Here is a 19,934-nt window from a genome sequence, read left to right as displayed (position 1 = left end):
GATTCAGAGGGGTCTATGTACTAACCCATGGAGAGGGATAAAGTGGACTGAGTTAAAGTACGAACCAATCAGCTCCTAACTGTCACTTTATCCCTCTCCAAAGCTTAGTACATATGGGTGATAGACGGCATTGATCAGCCCGTAAAATGGCTGCTACCACTGCTTGTAGCAGAAAGGGTCACATTACTATCAAGTTTTGGAATTATCCACTTGGAGGAGAACACTTGGACAACCTACAAACTTTACGTATGGTAGATTGTTGCCTGGGTCAGGCTTCTTCCTAAGGCTCCAGCGATGTGAAACGGCAATGCTAGCTGCTGTGCCACAGTGTCGCCCATATTGGTCAGTGAACCCAGCTCTCTCTAACTTAGGGTCCAGCCTCACACATCCTACAATGACATAACTAATTTACCAGTACATTTTATTCTGAACTCTCTATTCCGATCTTACATCTGGTGTATCTCACTCTAGGGGAGATCTATCAAGCCTTGAAGAGAGGTAGAGTGGAGGAGTTGCCCAAAACAGCCAATCAGCTTCTAACTGTCATTTCTCTAGCACAGTTTTCGACATGATAGCTAGAAGCCGATTGGTTGTTTTGGGCAACTGTACCACTTTTTCTCTTTCCAAAGCTTGATGCATTTCCCCTTCTCTTACGCATTCGGACAGAATAAGGGCATGTGGCTGCCTGTCCCGACAATATAACTGTTTTACAATGGGTTCCACCATGCCCGAGAGATGTTTTGCTAAACGGTTCTTTCTTAGTTTAGGTTAAGCAACAATTCTGCAATCTTCCAAAATAATAATAATACAACCACTATAGGGTGTTATTCCATTTGTTGCAAATGTGCGGGATGCCGACGGTCTGAATACCGGCGCTGAAATTCCAACAGGTTGGGATCCCGGCACCAGCATCCCGACAATCGGCATCCCGAAGGTAAGTATCGAGGTGTTTGGGGGAGGTTAGGGTTAGGTAGCGGGGTTAGGATTAGGCACTTGGGGAAGGGTTAGGGTTAGGCACCGGGTAGGGAGTGTTAGGATTAGGATGTGGGAAGGAGAGGTTAGATTTAGGGACCAGGGAGGGAGTGTTAGGTTTAGGGTGTGGGGAGGGGAGGTTAGGTTTAGGCACTAGGGAGGAGGTTAGGGTTGGGCACTAGGGGAAGAGGTTAGGTTTAGGCACCGGGGAGGGTGTGTTAGGGTGCAGGGAGGGGAGGTTAGGGTTAGGCACTAGGGGAGAGGTTAGGTTTAGGCACTAGGGCAGAGGTTAGGGTTAGGCACTAGGGGGGGAGGTTAGGTTTAGGCACCAGAGAGGGAGTGTTAGGTTTAGGGTGCGGGGAGGGGAGATTAGGTTTAGGCACCGGGGAGGGGGAGGTTAGGGTTAGGCACTAGGGGGGGAGGTTAGGTTTAGGCACCGGGAAGGGAGTGTTAGGTTTAGGGTGTGGGGAGGGGAGGTTAGGGTTAGGCACCGGTGAGGGAGTGTTAGGTTTAGGGGGAAGGGAGGTAAGGGTTAGGCACTAAGGGGGAGGTTAGGGTTAAGCACTAGGGGGGAGGTTAGGGTTAGGCACTAGGGGGGGAAGGTTAGGGTTAGGCACTAGGGAGGGAGGTTAGCGTTAGGCACTAGGGGGGAGGTTAGGTTTAGGCACCGGGAAGGGAGTGTTGGGTTTAGGGTGCGGGGAGGTTAGGGTTAGGCACTAGGTGAGGGAATGTTCGGTTTAGGAGGAGGGGAGGTAAGGGTTAGGTACTAGAGGGGAGGTTAAGTTTAGGCATCGGGAAGGGAGTGTTAGGTTTAGAGTGTGGGGAGGGGAGGTTAGGGTTAGGCACCAAGGAGGGAGTGTTTGATTTAGGGGGAGGGGAGGTTACGGTTAGACACTAGGGGGGAAGGTTAGGTTTAGGCACCAGGAAGGGAGTGTTAGATTTAGGGTGCGGGGAGGTTAGGGTTAGGCACCGGGGAGGGAGCGTTAAGTTTAGGGGAGGGGAGGTTAGGGTTAGGCACTAAGAGGGAGGTTAGGGTTAGGCACTAGGGAGGTTAGGGTTAGGCACTAGGGGGGGGGAGTTAGGGTTAGGCACTAGGGGGTGAGGTTAGGTTTAGGCACCGGGAAGGGAGTGTTAGGTTTAGGGTGCGGGGAAGGGAGGTTAGGGTTAGGCACCGGGGAGGGAGTGTTAGATTTAAGAGGAGGGGAGGTTAGGGTTAGGCACTAAGGGGGAGGTTAGGTTTAGGCACCAGGAAGGGAGTGTTAGATTTAGGGTGCAGAGTGGTTAGGGTTAGGCATCGGGGAGGGAGTGTTAGGGGAGGGGAGGTTAGGGTTAGGCACTAAGGGGAAGGTTAGGGTTAGGCACTAGGGGGGAGGTTAGGGTTAGGCACTAGGGGGGGAGGTTAGGTTTAGGCACTAGGGGGAGGTTAGGTTTAGGCTCTAGGGGTGAGGTTAGGGTTAGGCACCGTGGGGGGAGGTTACTGTTAGGCACAAGGGGTTAAGGTTAGGCATCGGGGAGGGTTAGGGTAGGGTTTAGAATAATACTTACCTATCTTCCCTATGGGTGTCGGGATGCCACTGTCGGTATTCCTATCAGCGGCATCCCGATAGCCGGGATTTCAGGCCCAACCAGTGCAAAGTACACCCACAACCACTGACACTAATTCATACAAATAATGCTGAGAAAAGGGTTTGTGCAAAGAGTTATGATGGTGCCTCTCTTATCCGCCGCCATGACACACGTAGGAGGCACCGTGCACGGAGACACAGAGGCTTTGAAGCTCTGCATGACATTCTCTGCTTTCAAATTATGACCCATTGCAGCAGCCACTCATTAATTGACTGCAGGCTCCTGATTTTTTTTTTTTTCCCTGCGAAACGGCGGTGGGGGTGGGATAAGGGGATTCTGATCATTTTTTTTTTTTATCTTTTTTTGTTCTCTTAATGATCAGACAGAAGAAATGTTTTTAACTTTTGATTTTACATATGATTGATTCATGTCATCCTGACCTCTTCATGTACAAGTTATTTCCCAGCGATCATTACTGGCTAAGCCGCACTTCTCTGCAATGATTTCAAGAGCAAAGGGACTCTAAAATAAGAGGTGAGTGTCACAAGCACGGATTGGATTGACCAGATACAGCTGTCATCCAATCAGGTTCTACTTTCACTGCACACACCTCCAAATTTATAATCTGTCCTGCATTCAGTTTAGGGAGGAGACAGGCAGTAATGACTAAATTATGTGGAGGCTACAAAGGATAGAGACTCTATCTGGGCTAGTACATACGTACTGTAGGTTAGACACTACATGAAACGATGGTCCTGTTCAAAAGTTTGGCTCCGATCTTCCCGATTCCAAGTTCGGATCTCTTACGGACGACATTTTGTCCGTGAAAGGTGACGTTTAGCCTGAGATCCGACGGGAAGATCCAAGCCAAATCCGAACCGTTCATCTCTATTCAAAAGTGGACACCCCGTTTAAACCTGTCTCCGTTGAGTGGTATTAAAAATCCAGACAGTAATTAGAGACTTGTGGGCACTTGTGTATATCATGGCCAAGTCGCTGGGCATTTTCTCCTGTAACTTTAAGCTACAAATCAGTAATAAAAGGCTCACATGCTTTCCCTAAGAACAGGTTCTTTTCAACTATTATTTTTAATCAAAAACATATGGTGCCTACGTCAGACAGAGAAACTACAGATGTACGGATTATGGCCCTCATTCAGAGCCGTACGCTCTGAGCAGAGCGCACGCTCTGAATGAGGGCCGGCCTCCATGAAAATGGAGCGTCCTCCTGGACGCTCGTATAGCTGTGGGTCACCACCCACAGGCTATACGAGCGTGCAGTTTGATGGCCGCGATGGTCTTGACCATCGCGACCATCGAAACTGCGAGCCGGAGCCTGCGGTTGAGGTTTTCAACCGCAAGCTCCGGAGTGATTTTGGCTCTATCAGAGCCAAAATCACTCCCACTGACATCACTAGTGATGTCAGTGGGCCGGCTTCTGACGGGAGGCGGTCCCGTGGGAACGCCCCCGTCAGGGAGGCACGCCCCCGGCACGCCTACCAAAGGGGGCGTGCTGTCAATCAACATCGACAGCACGCCCCCTTTGATCAGACACAACGAGCGAAGGACTTTACTTCGCTCGTCGCGTCTGGCGCATGCGCGCGACGGAGCTCCCTCCGTCGTGCGCATGCTCAGTCCAGAACATCGACCCACTTGCGAGCGGACAGCCGCTCGCGAGTGGGTCTGAATCAGGCCCAATGTCTTATATAAGAGATTTATTTATATTTTCTGGCTCACCCTTTTAGAAAAACTAAAGATTTTATTAAAAAAAAATTAAGAAATATATATATAGATATATATATACAGTATATATACACACTGTGTGTATATATATATATATATATATATAATTCTCTCTATATATATTTATTAAAAATGAGAATTCTGTAGACTTGGGGGAGAGGGTGAGGATTTTGCTTATAGATTGATTAACATAATAATAAAAAGAGATATGCGTCACCATATCAAGAAGAATGAAAGTAAGTGTCACATAGTAATGTAGTATTTATGGGGGGAATACATTGTAGCACATTTTATGAGCCTATGAAGTGCTCTGAATTTTTCATGATGTTTTCTTGCATAGAATAAGAGGATTATATTTATTAAATAATGAATTCTATTAAAATTTGATTGATGCAGATTTAGAATGACATTTCGCTTTATATCTTTCGAAGAAAGAATAAAGTAATACAGATATCAGAGCAATATGTAAAATACGTGTGTGAGCGTGTATGAGCCTTATATGGTCATGGAAATACATGTGGACTCTAATATCTTTTTAAGTTACAAAATAATGTGTGTGTGTATCCATATTATCTGTCATTATTATCTATTATCCTTAAAATTGTGCAGTTAGAGAAATACAGCGTAGAGACATAGAAGACCAATAGGTGACATGTGGAACACGCCAAAATGACGTCATTTAGAAAGTATATTTGCAAGAATAGCAAGAAATTAGACATAATACTGTATATAAGACATAACAGGTAATATACTGTAGTGTATACCAAAACAGAGTAAAACAGTACAGTGTAGTAGAGAGACGCACAGGTGGGTGAGGTGGTAGTGGCCAGAAGACTAGAGGAAAGAGGACACTGTATGTGAGAGCTTACAATCTAACGGGGTGGGATGAGGCTGAGACAAGAGACATAGACAGAATCATACTGGTTCACCGGGGTATAGTCGGGATCCGCTCCCAGTCTGTGTATGCCGGGACAATGCTTAGAAGCTCCTGGTTCTCTGTCGTAGTCAGAGATGCCCATTGTAGGCACATGTGGGTGGAGTGCAGAGTGCCTCTAAACATTGTCCCAGCATATACGGGCTGCCAGCGGATCCCAGCGGTAACCGGGTGAGCCAGTCTGATTCTGGACAAAGGTATAAAAATGGAGTGTGAATGTGGACAGTGGCAGGCTGGGCTAGTGAGAGTGGAGTGGGAAACTGGTAACCTTCGATGGTTTGTAAGGAACGCTTTAAACTTTATAGTCTTAAGAAGAGTGTCATTGAGTGTGGAAGGGTAGTCTACAGGTGCGGCGTGGAACAAGAGGGAGTTGAGGCACCGCTCATTAGCTTCTCAGAGAGGATGGAGTGATATGAGTGGTTCAGAGGATGGTAGATGTAGAGTTTGAATTGGATTTGGTACAGACTGGGGAGCCAGGGTAAAGATTGGCCATGCTGGGAGGCAGAAGAGTAGCAACAGGAGAGGAATATCAGTCTCACTGTGTTGTTGATGAAGGATTAAGGTGGGGGGAGATAAGTGAGAAGAAGGCCAGACAGGAGGAGGTTGCATAAGTCAAGTCGGCAGATAATGAAAGAGTGGATGAAAGTTTTGGAACAGTCAAGGGTGAGACGGAATTTTATCCTGACAATGGGTTCGGAAATGGACGAAGCAACGGGCATGCGAGAGTGACTGGATGTGGGGAGTGACAGAGAGGGTCGAGTCAGTGGTGACACCCAGTCAGTTGATGTGAAGAGCAGAGGATCGTGGACTGCTGTTCACAATGAGAGGCATGTGGCAATGGGGAAAAGTTCAGAGACTGTAGGAGGACAGGTTGCAATTTTGAAGAATTGTGTGTAATTTTGCAGGGGCATATATTTCCTTTTACCCTGTAAGTGCCAAAGCTTTAGGAAGCTTGAAGTGCCAGGAACATTCAAAAGACTCATCAGATAATTTACTTTAGATCTCATTCCAATGAATGCATTCATATTTACGCACTAAGAATAAATAGATTTTAAAACCATTTTGCCCTTACCACAGTATTAGAAATATTTTTCAATTTTACCAGTTGCACACATTTAGGTGTAAAATGGAGTCGGTGGATCACAGTGTTACTGGTAGACAGCTAGTGGTGGCTGCTTGAAGAGTTTATTGTTGGTATGATGTAAGTGGGCACTTAAGGTGAGTATCTTAAGGGAAAGTAGAGCTCTGTATGCTTAGCACTGGGGTGATTGCCACTAGTGTTCCTGCTGTGGCACTTGGCCAAGCTAACCATACAGTGTATGTGTATGTAAATTAGGGATATGCAGGCTCGGATTAGTTCGGATGTTCCCGCCAAATTCGGATTTTTTTTTTCCCACGACAATCGGGTCTCAGAAATAGGCAAAACGTAATCTTTCATGGACAAGCATCATCTTTCATGGAGTTTTGTCCAGGAAAGATGATGTTTGTCCATGAAAGAAAACGTTTTACCTCTTTCTGAGACCCAATATTTTTGGCGGGAAAAATCCGAATTTGGAGGGAAAATCCGAACTAATCCGAGCCTGCACATCTGTAATTAAAAATTGCACATGAAAATGGTTCACCAAGTTGTAGGACAGTTAGTGCTGCCACCACAAGGCTCCTCTACTGGAATCAGCAACAATTCCTGGGCAAGATGTAGCTGTCGCTCGGCCAGCCACCTCTTTAACCCGTTGCTGTTGATCAGGGCTGGGTAGTGGGCAGGGCATTGTTCTTGAGGAACACTGGTCCTGACTCAGATGAGGTGTTCGTTTTGGTCTGTTGGTGCACAGATAAGCATTGTTTGAGGAACAAGCAGGCTGTAATAGCAATTCCATTAGTAAGAGCTGTTCTGTTAAAAGCATAGGCAAGATTGTAGCATATGATATGAGACACTAGACTTCCTTATAGTCTGGCAGTGAGATTCCCGAGGGTACAGCCCAGTCTCGACTACAGCTGGAGCACCAGTTCAGCACTTGGAATCTTGGGAGTCTCGTGAAGGGATGGTCTCATGCTCCTCTTGCATCCATCAGTGCTCTTCTGTTGAGGACCTCCTAACACTACCGAGTTCTCCCTGGGTCACCATAACTGATCCCAGTAGACCACCAGGTGAGAATATAGCCTTTAAAATGTAATTAATTCCACATAGGGTGATACTGGGGAATGGGGACCCTACCATAGGGTCATAACGTACAATGCTAAAATATGTGGATTTTATTGAAGTGAGTCTTATTATTTTCGGTTATGCATTTTGGTCATGTAACACTTACTTGACATTCTAAGGGCTAAAAGCTAAACAATGATTGTATATAAATATGTCATCCATGTAACTTTCCCGTGCAGCCCCTATGTAAAGGACACCTTTCGCCTATGCACAATAGACACAGACATTTCTGTGGGCTGCACCAATCCGTGACAAGACGTCTGAGGCTTTAGACACCAAGCTGTTGTAGGTCTAATTAGCATATCAATGGATTAAAAAGATTATCTCCCAATTTGTTCTGAATTATTCAATGACTATTCCCACTCACGATATTAGCATTAGGTAGGACCCAGCACAGACTTCATTTTAAGTAGTTATTAATTTCAGTGGGAAATTATCGTTCTTGTGTTTATTTAAAATATATTAAGATTATTTCTCCCATTAAGTAAAAAAAAAAAGTACTTTATGGGAATTTTGGGCCTGATACAGCACGGATCGCAACTGTGTAGTCGCACGCAATGAAGCTGCGGAAATATGCTAATACCTGCATAGAGATGCCCACTACCACTTTCTCACATCCGTAATAACTTGCAGTCCTCCGTCCACATCGGTGACATCGAAGCACATCGGCCCTTCACGCACGATTACAGCAGCTCTGACCTGTCTCAGAAATTGCAAGTACTCAAGCTGCGTAGGCAATCGCAGTGGCTAATTTATGCATGCCCATACAACGGCGTTCAAACACCTGCGTTTCTCTAACCATTCCCCCGTCACCACCCCCATACTCTCACGGCCTGTCACTTACTCTGCGATGGATTCCTGTCTGCGTTTGTAATCGCAGTGTGATTGCCACACATGCCAAGCATGTGCAGTGCGCAACAATCGTCCGATCTGCATACGCGGTTGCAACTGCGATCCGTGCTGAATCAGGCCCTTTGTTTGCTACAATTTTGCACTACGCAGTCATACTTTATTTCCCAACTGTTCTGATTTATGTGGGTCAGTCCCTATGCGAGGATATGTCAGGAGGTGCGAGCCATGATGAAGGAGATCTGGGGGCAGGTGCGCGTGCCAATGCATGAGTCTGGAGAGGGGATGGATTTTAAGGGCTGACTAGCACTTTATATATATGAGGCACATCCCTGAGAGAGTGGGCCTCATTCAGAGGCGGTCGGAGAATGCAAGCGGTCGCTCAGAAACTGGGCGGCCGCTTGCATCCTGACCGCCCGCCTCTGTTTCGGTCGTTAGGCTGTGGGTTTACACCCACAGCTCTAACGACCGCTCGGGTGATGGTCGCGATGGTCAGTGACCATCGGGGCTTAAGACGAGACCCTACGGTAGGGTCTCACTTGTCGTAAGCCCCGGAGAGCTTCTGGCTCTGTCAGAGCCAGAAGCTCTCCACTGACATCACTAGTGATGTCAGTGGGGCCTCCCATGGGAACGCCTCCGTTTGGGCTGCCACCCCCCCGGCCCGCCTTCCAAACGGGGCGAGCTGTCAATCAACATCGACAGCTCGCCCCCTTTGGAAAGAGACCCGCTACGACCGGCGCTGTCGGTCGTAGCGGGTCTCACGCATGCTAACCAGGGAGCCGGCTCCCTCGTGCGCATGCGCACTGGCCAAACATCGAGGCGTACGACCGCACGGCCGCCTCTGAATTAAGCCCAGTATGTCCATGCCATCATTGTGACACGGGCACATCCGCACCATGACATGGCCACGCCCCTTTTCTATGCGTTCTCATTTTATTTTCTGCAGGGTTGGGAGGTACTGTATGCACAGGGGGGTGCTGGGAAACATTTGTGGATGATTGTTCACATGTTGTTTAAGCCCCAGGCCACTATTGTAACTAATATTCATTAAACTGCAGTCTGATATTAACCAGGAACCAGTAACACTACTGAGGTCATGTATACCTAATATTCATGAAGCACTGACTAACAAATATTTATGAGGCACTGCCTGACTAATATTCATGAGGTACTCACTAATATTCACGAGGCACGGTTTGGCTAACATTTATGATGCATGCCTGATTAATATTCATGAGGTACTCACTAATATTCATGAGGCACTGTTCGGGTGATATTCCTGAGGCATGTCTGAGTAATATTCATGTGGCAATGTTCGGCTATTATTCATTAGGTACTGCCTGACAAAGATTCATGTTGCACTGCCAAACTAATATTTACGAAGGTTTCCTGAATAATATTCATGAATAATTGCTAATTAATATTCATGAGGTACTGCCAAGCTAATATGCTTGAGGCACTGTCCAGCTAATATTCATGAAGCACTGCCAACACAACGTTCATGAGGCACTGTCAAAATAATATTCATGAGGCACTGCCTGACTAATATTCATGAGGTACTGCCAAGCTAATATGCTTGAGGCACTGTCCAGCTAATATTCATGAAGCACTGCCAACACAATGTTCATGAGGCACTGTCAAAATAATATTCATGAGTCACTGCACAGCTAATATTCATAAGGCACTGCATGACTAATATTCATATAGCACAGCACAACTAATATTGATGAGGCACTGCATAACTAATATTCATGAAGCACTGACTAATATTCATGAGGCACAGTCTGACTAATATTCATGAGGCACAGTCTGACTAATATTCATGAGTCACTGCACAGCTAATATTCATAAGGCACTGCATGACTAATATTCATATAGCACAGCGCAACTAATATTGATGAGGCACTGCATAACTAATATTCATGAAGCACTGACTAATATTCATGAGGCACAGTCTGACTAATATTCATTAAGCACTGCTGTCTATTCCTAAGGCATTGCCCGCCTAGTATTCATGTATCACTGTCTGACTAATTTCTATAAAGCACTGGCCAGCTAATATTCTTGAAGCACCTGCTGACTAATATTTATGTGGCACTGCCTGATTAAAATGAATGAAGCACTGCTGGATTAATATTCATAAAGCATTGCCTGACTAATATTCATGAGTCACTGCACAACTAATATTCATAAGGCACTGCATGACTAATATCAATGAGGCACAGCCCAACTTATATCGATGAGGCACTGCATGACTAATTTTCATGAAGCGCTGGCTGACTAATATTCATGAGAAACTGCTGACTAATATTCATGAGACACTGCATTATTAATATTCGTCAGGCACTGCACAACAAATATTGATGAGGCACTGCATGACTAATTATAATGAGGCACTGCATGATTAATATTCATGAGACACCGCCTAACTAATATTCATGAGGCACTGCATTATTAATATTCGTCAGGCACTGCACAACAAATATTGATGAGGCACTGCATGACTAATTATAATGAGGCACTGCATGATTAATATTCATGAGACACTGCCTAACTAATATTTATGAGGCACTGCATTATTAATATTCGTCAGGCACTGCACAACAAATATTGATGAGGCATTGCATGACTAATATTCATGAAGCACTGCATGACTAATATTCATGAAGCACTGCATGATTAATATTCATGAGGCACTGCACAACAAATATTGATGGGGCACTGCATGATTAATATTCAAGAGGCACTACATGGGAGGCACCGATTTTCATTCTGATGCCTCAAAGTGCCTCCACTGTGTAAACAAGCCGTATGTGCTCTATAATACCATTGATATTCTATGTAAATGAGAGGAAAGAAAGAAATAGATTTAAGTGTATTATTTAAAAAAAATAAATTTCACCCTGTAGCTTTAGGGGGAGAACGTATATATTATAAAGTAACGTGTAAATGTATTTAATGAGATTTGTGTCAGATTGACTTTAGTTGGAGCTAGATGATCAAAGTTATATAATAATAAGGGGGTGATCTGACGTTATTTGATATGTGAAATTATTGTAGTGTCTTTTACAAAACGCTCAGCAGACTGTTTGAAAACAATATGTAATGTTTAAATCAAAAACAGGTACAGTAACCCATTATTGTTATACAACAAATTTACCAGTGCGCACATTCAGTAGCTGCACAGTCTTTCAAAAAGTAAAAAGAAAATAAAAAAAATCAAGACAAAATATGCTCCCCTTCCCCCGACACGTCTAGGCCACGCTCCGATCCATGGAACCAAGCCCCGTTTAGCTGTTACTAGGCCCAAATCCTGCGTCTCGTTGGCGAGTGAACACAACTAACATATTGTTAACAGGATTAATGATTTAATAGAAGGTGTTTTGCCATACATGTGTCTAGCAAGTGCCACCCTTACTGGACTGCTTTATCCCGGCGAGGGTTAAATGACAGGTGTCTAAATTTAGACGCCTGTCACTTTACTGACGCCGGCAGACCGGCGCCCGGCATCCAGACCGAAGTGATGGATGCCGGGCGCTGCGGACAGCCGCAGGTGGGGGAGAGGGTTAGGTTTAGGGCTCCCGGGGGGGGACTTGGGGTTAGGCACCACTCGGGAGGTTAGGGTTAGGCTAGGGGAGGGGAGGGTTAGGGTTAGGCACCTCCGGGGGGGACTTAGGGTTAGGCGGCAGGGAAGGGGGGTTAGGTTTAGGCACTTAGATGGGGGATTAGGGTTAGGCACTGGGGGGAAGGTTAGTGTTAGGCACCCCTAAGGAGGGTTAGGGGGGGAGGTTAGGTTAGTTAATACTTACCTTGGGGCGATCGGGATTTTCAGCCATGTCGGCCAGCCACTGTCGGGACTTGGGTCCAGCGGTAATTCATACCGATTCCGTTGGGAGGAGGGTAGCCGTGCAGAGAGTATGGGCCTTCCAAAGCACTAGACACATTACTGAGCGTTGTACCCATGCCTCTAATGTGATAACACCATTTTAGAGGAGGCACAGCCATATGCTGATATATTAAAGGTTATTGTTGATACACGCCGCCTTTCATGCCAGCTGATTACTTCCTCCCACTCCCGCCTCCAAGATTTTGCCCGCTCTGCTCCCCACCTCTGGAACTCTCTCCCACTCCCCATCAGACTCTCCACCTCTTTGCAATCCTTCAAATGGGCTCTCAAGACCCATTATTTCATCAAAGCCTTCCAGCTGTCATTCTAACTCCCTGATACATACACCTTCCTCCTCATCTGTGTCACCCCTGTTTGTCTTCCCCTCCCCTTTTAGAATGTAAGCTCTTACGAGCAGGGCCCTCTAACCTCTTGTGCTTCTCCCTACTTTAGTTTCATCTACTTCTTACTCACCACTAGGGCACCTAACACTTGGCTGCTTATGCTCTGTTGCTTATCTGGGTGTTATGATCAGTAATGTAGCAATGTGTATTATCCATGTCCTTGTCCTGTAGTGTATTGTTCTGTAAGTCTCTTGTCTACAACTTGTTTATGTGCTTTGTAAGGCGCTGCGGAACATTTGTGGCGCCATATAAATAAATGATAATAATAATAATATTGTACTTATGAATATTTGGCAACATGCAGAGGAGATAAGTAGGAGGGGACTGCAGGGGATTCACGCTCTGTGAATCTAATTGCTATCAAACATAAGGTGGTGGTGGGGGGGAGGGGTAACGGTAAATCCTCCAAAGTGCCACATTGTGGGGCCTAGCCAAAGATTTCCATAAATAAAGAAACCACGCAAAGTAGTCTTAAAAGCTTGCAATCAAACCCTATTATTTAACTAACGAAGGCTAAACTGTAGCTTTTGTTCTGACTCATCCAAGCTCAATGGGGACAAATAGAGAACACTTATTTCCAAACAAATTAAGTTACCATTTCAAATGTTTTGAGATAAGTGAACTATTTTGTTTGATTGTGTTTTTGGTTCCTCGAGCGTTAGAAGTTTTAGTGCCGTATTAGTGAGTTTTAATCAGCTCCAAATCGCTTGCTGATCTACTGGGAATTTCCCTACATCTCTGAAGATGGTAAGGAACAAACAAGTAAGCCTGTAGGTTTAACACAGGCAACAACCATTTGCTCTTAAAGGGACATTTGCATTCATATTTTGCATTCAATTAGATATTAATTGCTTTTTGCCTGCAGATAGATCTATGTTGTATATTTAACATTGGCTTGCATGGCGGTCACTGCAGGGATCATTATTTACACATCGGCCAACAGTCCCCATTTTGAAATAAAGCACCAAATTCTGACTCTGAAAATGGGCATGTCCTTCTGTAAGAGAGGCATGGGGTTACTAGAACGGACATGGCCTTCTGTAAGAGAGGTATGGGGTAACTAGAACGGACATGGCCTTCTGTAAGAGAGGCATGGGGTTACTAGTATGGGCATGTCCTTCTGTAAGAGAGGTATGGTGTTACTAGAATGGACATGGCCTTCTGTAAGAGAGGTATGGTATTACTAGTATGGGCATGTCCTTCTGTAAGAGAGGCATGGGGTTACTAGTATGGGCATGTCCTTCTGTGAGAGAGTTATGGTGTTACTAGTATGGGCATGGCCTTCTGTAAGAGAGTTATGGTGTTGCTAGTATGGGCATGTCCTTCTGTAAGAGAGGTATGGGGTTACTAGTAAGGGCATGTCCTTCTGTAAGAGAGGTTTGTGATTACTAGAAATGAGCATGGCCTTCTGTGAGAGGTATGGAGTTACTAAAATGGGCATGGCCTTCTATGAGAGGTATGGGGTTACTAGAATGGGCATGTCCTTCTGTAATAGAGGCATGGGGTTACTAGAAATGGGCATGGCCTTCTGAAAGAGAGGTATGGGTTACTAGAAATGGTCATGGCATTCTGTAAGAGAGGTATGGGGTTACTAGAAATGAGCATGGCCTTCTGTAAGAGGTATGGGGTTAATAGAACGGCTATGGCCTTCTGTAAGAGAGGTATGAGGTTACTAGAATGGACATGGCCTTCTGTAAGAGAGGTATGGGTTTACTAGAAATGGGCATGGCCTTCTGTAAGAGAGGTATGGGGTTACTAGAACGGACATGGCCTTCTGTAAGAGAGGTATGGGCTCACTAGTATGGACATGGCCTTCTGTAAGAGAGGTATGGGGTTACTAGTATGGGCATGTCCTTCTGTAAGAGAAGTATGGGGTTACTAGTATGGGCATGTCCTTCTGTAAGAGAGGTATGGGGTTACTAGTATGGGCATGTCCTTCTGTAAGAGAGGTTTGTGATTACTAGAAATGAGCATGGCCTTCTGTAAGAGAGGTATGGGGTTACTAGAATGGGCATGTCCTTCTGTAATAGAGGTATGGGGTTACTAGAATGGGCATGGCCTTCTGTAAGAGAGGTATGGGATTACTAGAATAGGAATGGCCTTCAGTAAGAGAGGTATGGAGTTACTAGAATGGGCATGGCCTTCTGTAAGAGAGGTATGGGATTACTAGAATAGGAATGGCCTTCAGTAAGAGAGGTATGGAGTTACTAGAATGGGCATGGCCTTCTGTGAGGCATGTGGTTATTAGAATGACAGTGGCCTGTAAGAGAGGCATGGGGTTCTAGAATGGGCATGTCCTTATGTAAGAGAGGTATGTGGTTACTAGAAATGGGCATGGCCTGTGAGAGGTATGGGGTTACTAGAACGGACATGGCCTTCTGTAAGAGAGGTATGGGTTTACTAGTATGGGCATGTCCTTCTGTAAGAGAGGTATGGGGTTACTAGAACGTGCTTGGCCTTCTATAACAGAGGTAGGGGTTACTATAAATGGGCATGGCCATCTGTAAGAGAGGTTTGGGGTTACTAGAATGGATGTGGCCTTCTGTAAGAAAGGTATGGGGTTACTAGAAATGGGCATGGCCTTCTGTAAGAAAGGTATGGGGTTACTAGTATGGGCATGTCCTTCTGTAAGAGAGGCATGGGGTTACTAGAAATGGGCATGGCCTTCTGTGAGAGAGGTATACACAGTTATCACAGTAAAAAATTATATGCAATGGCCACAGAAAAAGCCTGCACAGATGCCCAGTAAATTTGATCTTTACCCTGGCACCCACTAATGCAAATGTATTACTACAGACTCTGCCCCTACCTCCTTAACACGGCCATTAGAAGTGCCGCTGAGCGAGTCACAGCGAATGCCCCCACAGTGCTGAGAAACCGGGTCTGTCAAGTAGACACTCCCCATGACGCCTGGCCGCGCCCATTTTACACACAGTACCTGGAACAATCAACGAGTCTGGATTAGGACAAACAGTGAAGAGAGTGGAGAAGTTGCCCTTAGCAACCAATCAGCTGGTGCAGACTGCACTGTCCCTCCCACGATTAGCTGTATTACGTGAGCTGTGCGGAGATCATGTGATGGGGGAGCCGGCTTCCCCCAATAACGCTCAGTCTTACAGGGAAATTGCTCATAGCAACCAATCATCTTATAGCTAGCATTTGTTATATATTTATTTATTAACAGTTACTTATATAGCACCAGCATAATTGCTTTACAATTGTGAACAAAATAGTGATAAAACAAAATAGGGTAGATCCCTGCTCGCAGGCTTACACTCTATATTTATCAAGTACATCCTATAAAAGTGTGGGTAGAAGAAGCTGATTGGTTGCTATAGGCAACTTCTCCACCCTTTAGAAGGGTTGATACATTTTCTGCTTTGTAAACCATTATTTATGGACTTGGGGATAAATCAGATCGGAGACATAGAACTGGGGACCACAGGCGTTGCCCAGCACAGCCCTAAATGCTCAGTCTACCCTGCGCTCATTATAATCTAATTTGTCCATCTAGAGCACTGGGCGGTGCCTTATGTAATGACTAATTAGCATTCACCGAGGAATTTCCAGTCTTCTGTGCCCCATCTATTGGAAGGAGCGAATATTATACCCCAGCAGGCCCTGCAATGTGCTAAACCATGAACTGGCCTATAGAAGCTAGACCAGTTACATAGAGAGACATGCAGATGACAATAAAAGGCTGTTGCACTGTAATGTTCCATTTTTTATTGGACAGAAATGACCCTTAGTAAGCGTTTTGAAAGCTGCGTCCATTTGCTATGTACTAACGGAGGAGAAGAAACATATCTATTCCTAACACCCATCCCAAGCACAAAAGCTTTAAAAAATACAATTTTTGTATCATAAACAATAGCCAAGGTTTTCCAGTAACAAACAAACTTATACATTTTAAATGTCAATTACTTTTCATTAGACATTCATCATGGAATATGCGGCCTAACTATGGTTTATTCCTCTACATGGTAATGAAGCAACTCAAAGACTAAAATATAACTTTTCTCTGAAGTTTTAGGCCCTCATTCAGAGCCGCTCGCTAGCGGCCGTACGCTCGTTCCGAGCGATGTTCGCACATCTGCGCATGCGTACGGTTTTTAGTACGCATGCGCGAACCAGTCAGTGCGGCCGAAAATTGTTTGTACGCTATATAGCGAGTGCCTGCTATTTTGAGTGACTGGAGGAGGCGTATGTGGGTGGTAACAGGGGAAGGTGCTTGTAAACGGGGGAGTGGAGATCAGAACGCAGGCGTGCTTAAAGGTCAAAACGGGCGTTTTAAGGGTGTGCATAATTAATACAGCAGCGTCATTGACCACGTCACTTGTTTTTTTTTAACTCAGAACTGCTCGCAAAATAGCGGTTGAAAAAACCAACCACAAGAATAGCGAGCAGTTCATACGCTGTACGATGTACTCGATTAATCTAATAAATAGCGGACATGACGTATGGTGCGAGCGGCCAGGGGGCGTTTTTAACAAATAAACGAGCGTATGTTTTGCTCGCTCGTTCAGACTTAGAGGTGTGAACAGACTGCAATTTGCGAACGGATCATTTGAATAGCCACCCCTTGTTTTAGAACGAACGACCGCAAATAGCGAGTGGCTCTGAATGAGGGCCTTAGTCACTGCCAGTGAATCAGGAATTTTACCATAAAAAAAAAAATTGTAATACAATTTTTAATCAATGTTCACATTTAATGTTGCATTTGTAATTGCTTTACAGTTGCATTAAAATATGAAGCCATGCTTATATATGAAAAATACCAGTACGGAGAGGAATGAAACAAGCAGAAAGGAGCCACACCTAACAGTCAAGGTCATATAATACAATGACACCATTACCATTAGTGGTGCTTACCTTTAAATACTAATTTAACAGACATTTATTTCACATACCATATGAAGGTGAAAAGCTGCTGACTTGGATCCAAAAGCTCAAACAGCAAAGCATAGCATGGCAGTTATTCTTCAAATTTGCTTTGATGTCACTGACATTCCTATATGTGAGATACGGACAGTGGAGGTTATGTTTAGGAGTGTAGAGAGGGTTATAGACAGTGGAAGTTATGGCTAGAAGTGTAAATTGTTTTGGGGACAGTTAAGAGCTATGGTTAGGTGTGTACAGGGTGTTAGGGACAGTAGAGGTATGGTTAGGTGTGTAGAGAGGATTAGGGATGGTGGGAGTTGTGGTTAGGAGTGTAGGGAAGGTTAACGACAGTGGAGGTTATGGTTAGGAGTATATGGAAGGTTAGGGACAGTGGAGGTTATGGTTAGGAGTATATGGAAGGTTAGGGACAGTGGAGGTTAGGTTAGGAGTGTACGGAAGGTTAGGGACAGTGGAGGTTAGGTTAGGAGTGGGTTAGGAGTTAGGTTAGGAGTGTATGGAAGGTTAGGGACAGTGGTGAATATGGTTATTAGTGCTGGGAAGGTTCTCCTACATTTGCATTAGTGGGATGGTGGAGATTATGGTTAGGTGTGTAGAGGGTGGTAGGGACAGTGGAAGTTATGGTTAGGTGTGTAGAGGTTGTTAGGGACAGTGGAGGTTATGGTTAGCTGTGTAAAGAAGGTTATGGATGGTGGTGGTTATGTTTAGGTGTATAGATGGGAAGCAATCGGGAAGCCGACTGCCTAAATACCAGCAGCCGGCTTCCCTACTGTCATATCCGGCAAGGGTGAAATGCCGGGCGTCTAGATGTAGACGCCCGCATTTCCCCGACGCCGGGAGACCGGCGCCCGGCATCCCGATCGTAGTGATGCCGGGCGCCGTGAGCCGCGGGAGGGAGGGTTAGGTTTAGGGCTCCCGGGGGGGACTTTGGGTTAGGCACCCCCCCGGGAGGGTTAGGGTTAGGCTAGGGGGAGGGGGGGTTAGGGTTAGGCACCCCTGGGGGGGACTTAGGGTTAGGCACCCCCCCCGGGGGACTTAGGTTTAGGCAGTGGGAAGGGGGTGATTAGGGTTAGGCACTTAGAGGGGGGATTAGGGTTAGGCACTTGGGGGGGAAGTTAGGGTTAGGCACCCCTAAGGAGGGTTAGGTTAGTAGATACTTACCTATCCACGATCGGCATTTCCAGCGCTGTCGGGCTTCCGCTGCTTCTAACTCTGCTCTTGTCGGGCTGCCGTTGACGGGAATCATACCCATTCCTTATAGATAAGGTTTGGGATGGTGGAGGTTACAATTAGGTGTGTAGAGAGGGCTAGGGATGGTGGAGGTTATGGTAAGATGTATTAATAAGGTATGGGATGGTGAAGATTATGGTGAGGTGTGTAGAGAGGGTTAAGGACAGTGGAGGTTATGATTACAAGTTTAGTGGGGGATAGGAATAGTGGAGGTTATGGTCAGGTGTGTAGAGAGTGTTAAGGACAGTTGAGATTATGGTTAGGAGTCTAGGGAGGGTTAGGGACAGTGGAGGTTATGGTCAGGTGTTGAGAGTGTTAAGGACAGCGGAGGTTATGGTTAGGAGTCTAGGGAGGGTTAGGGACAGTGGAGGTTATGGTTAGGAGTATATGGAAGGTTAGGGACAGTGGAGGTTAGGTTAGGAGTGTACGGAAGGTTAGGGACAGTGGAGGTTAGGTTAGGAGTGGGTTAGGAGTTAGGTTAGGAGTGTATGGAAGGTTAGGGACAGTGGTGAATATGGTTATTAGTGCTGGGAAGGTTCTCCTACATTTGCATTAGTGGGATGGTGGAGATTATGGTTAGGTGTGTAGAGGGTGGTAGGGACAGTGGAAGTTATGGTTAGGTGTGTAGAGGTTGTTAGGGACAGTGGAGGTTATGGTTAGCTGTGTAAAGAAGGTTATGGATGGTGGTGGTTATGTTTAGGTGTATAGATGGGAAGCAATCGGGAAGCCGACTGCCTAAATACCAGCAGCCGGCTTCCCTACTGTCATATCCGGCAAGGGTGAAATGCCGGGCGTCTAGATGTAGACGCCCGCATTTCCCCGACGCCGGGAGACCGGCGCCCGGCATCCCGATCGTAGTGATGCCGGGCGCCGTGAGCGGGCAGCCGCGGGGGGGAGGGTTAGGTTTAGGGCTCCCGGGGGGGACTTTGGGTTAGGCACCCCCCCGGGAGGGTTAGGGTTAGGCTAGGGGGAGGGAGGGTTAGGGTTAGGCACCCCTGGGGGGGACTTAGGGTTAGGCACCCCCCCGGGGGACTTAGGTTTAGGCAGTGGGAAGGGGGTGATTAGGGTTAGGCACTTAGAGGGGGGATTAGGGTTAGGCACTTGGGGGGGAAGTTAGGGTTAGGCACCCCTAAGGAGGGTTAGGTTAGGTTAGTAGATACTTACCTATCCACGATCGGCATTTCCAGCGCTGTCGGGCTTCCGCTGCTTCTAACTCTGCTCTTGTCGGGCTGCCGTTGACGGGAATCATACC

General features: G+C 46.0%; 1 protein-coding gene across 8 annotated transcripts in view; it reads left to right on the top strand.

Moving 5' to 3' along the window:
* The window catches only part of ZNF536 (zinc finger protein 536), a 640,597-nt gene that overhangs the window by 383,344 nt on the left and 237,319 nt on the right, over positions 1-19,934 (top strand). The window lies entirely within an intron of this gene.

Source organism: Taudactylus pleione, unplaced genomic scaffold (genome assembly GCF_031769625.1).
Source record: "Taudactylus pleione unplaced genomic scaffold, aTauple2 ptg000537l, whole genome shotgun sequence".
Lineage (NCBI taxonomy): Eukaryota > Metazoa > Chordata > Amphibia > Anura > Myobatrachidae > Taudactylus > Taudactylus pleione.
The sequence above is the reverse complement of the archived record's forward strand: the minus strand, read 5'-3'. Positions and strand labels throughout refer to the sequence as shown.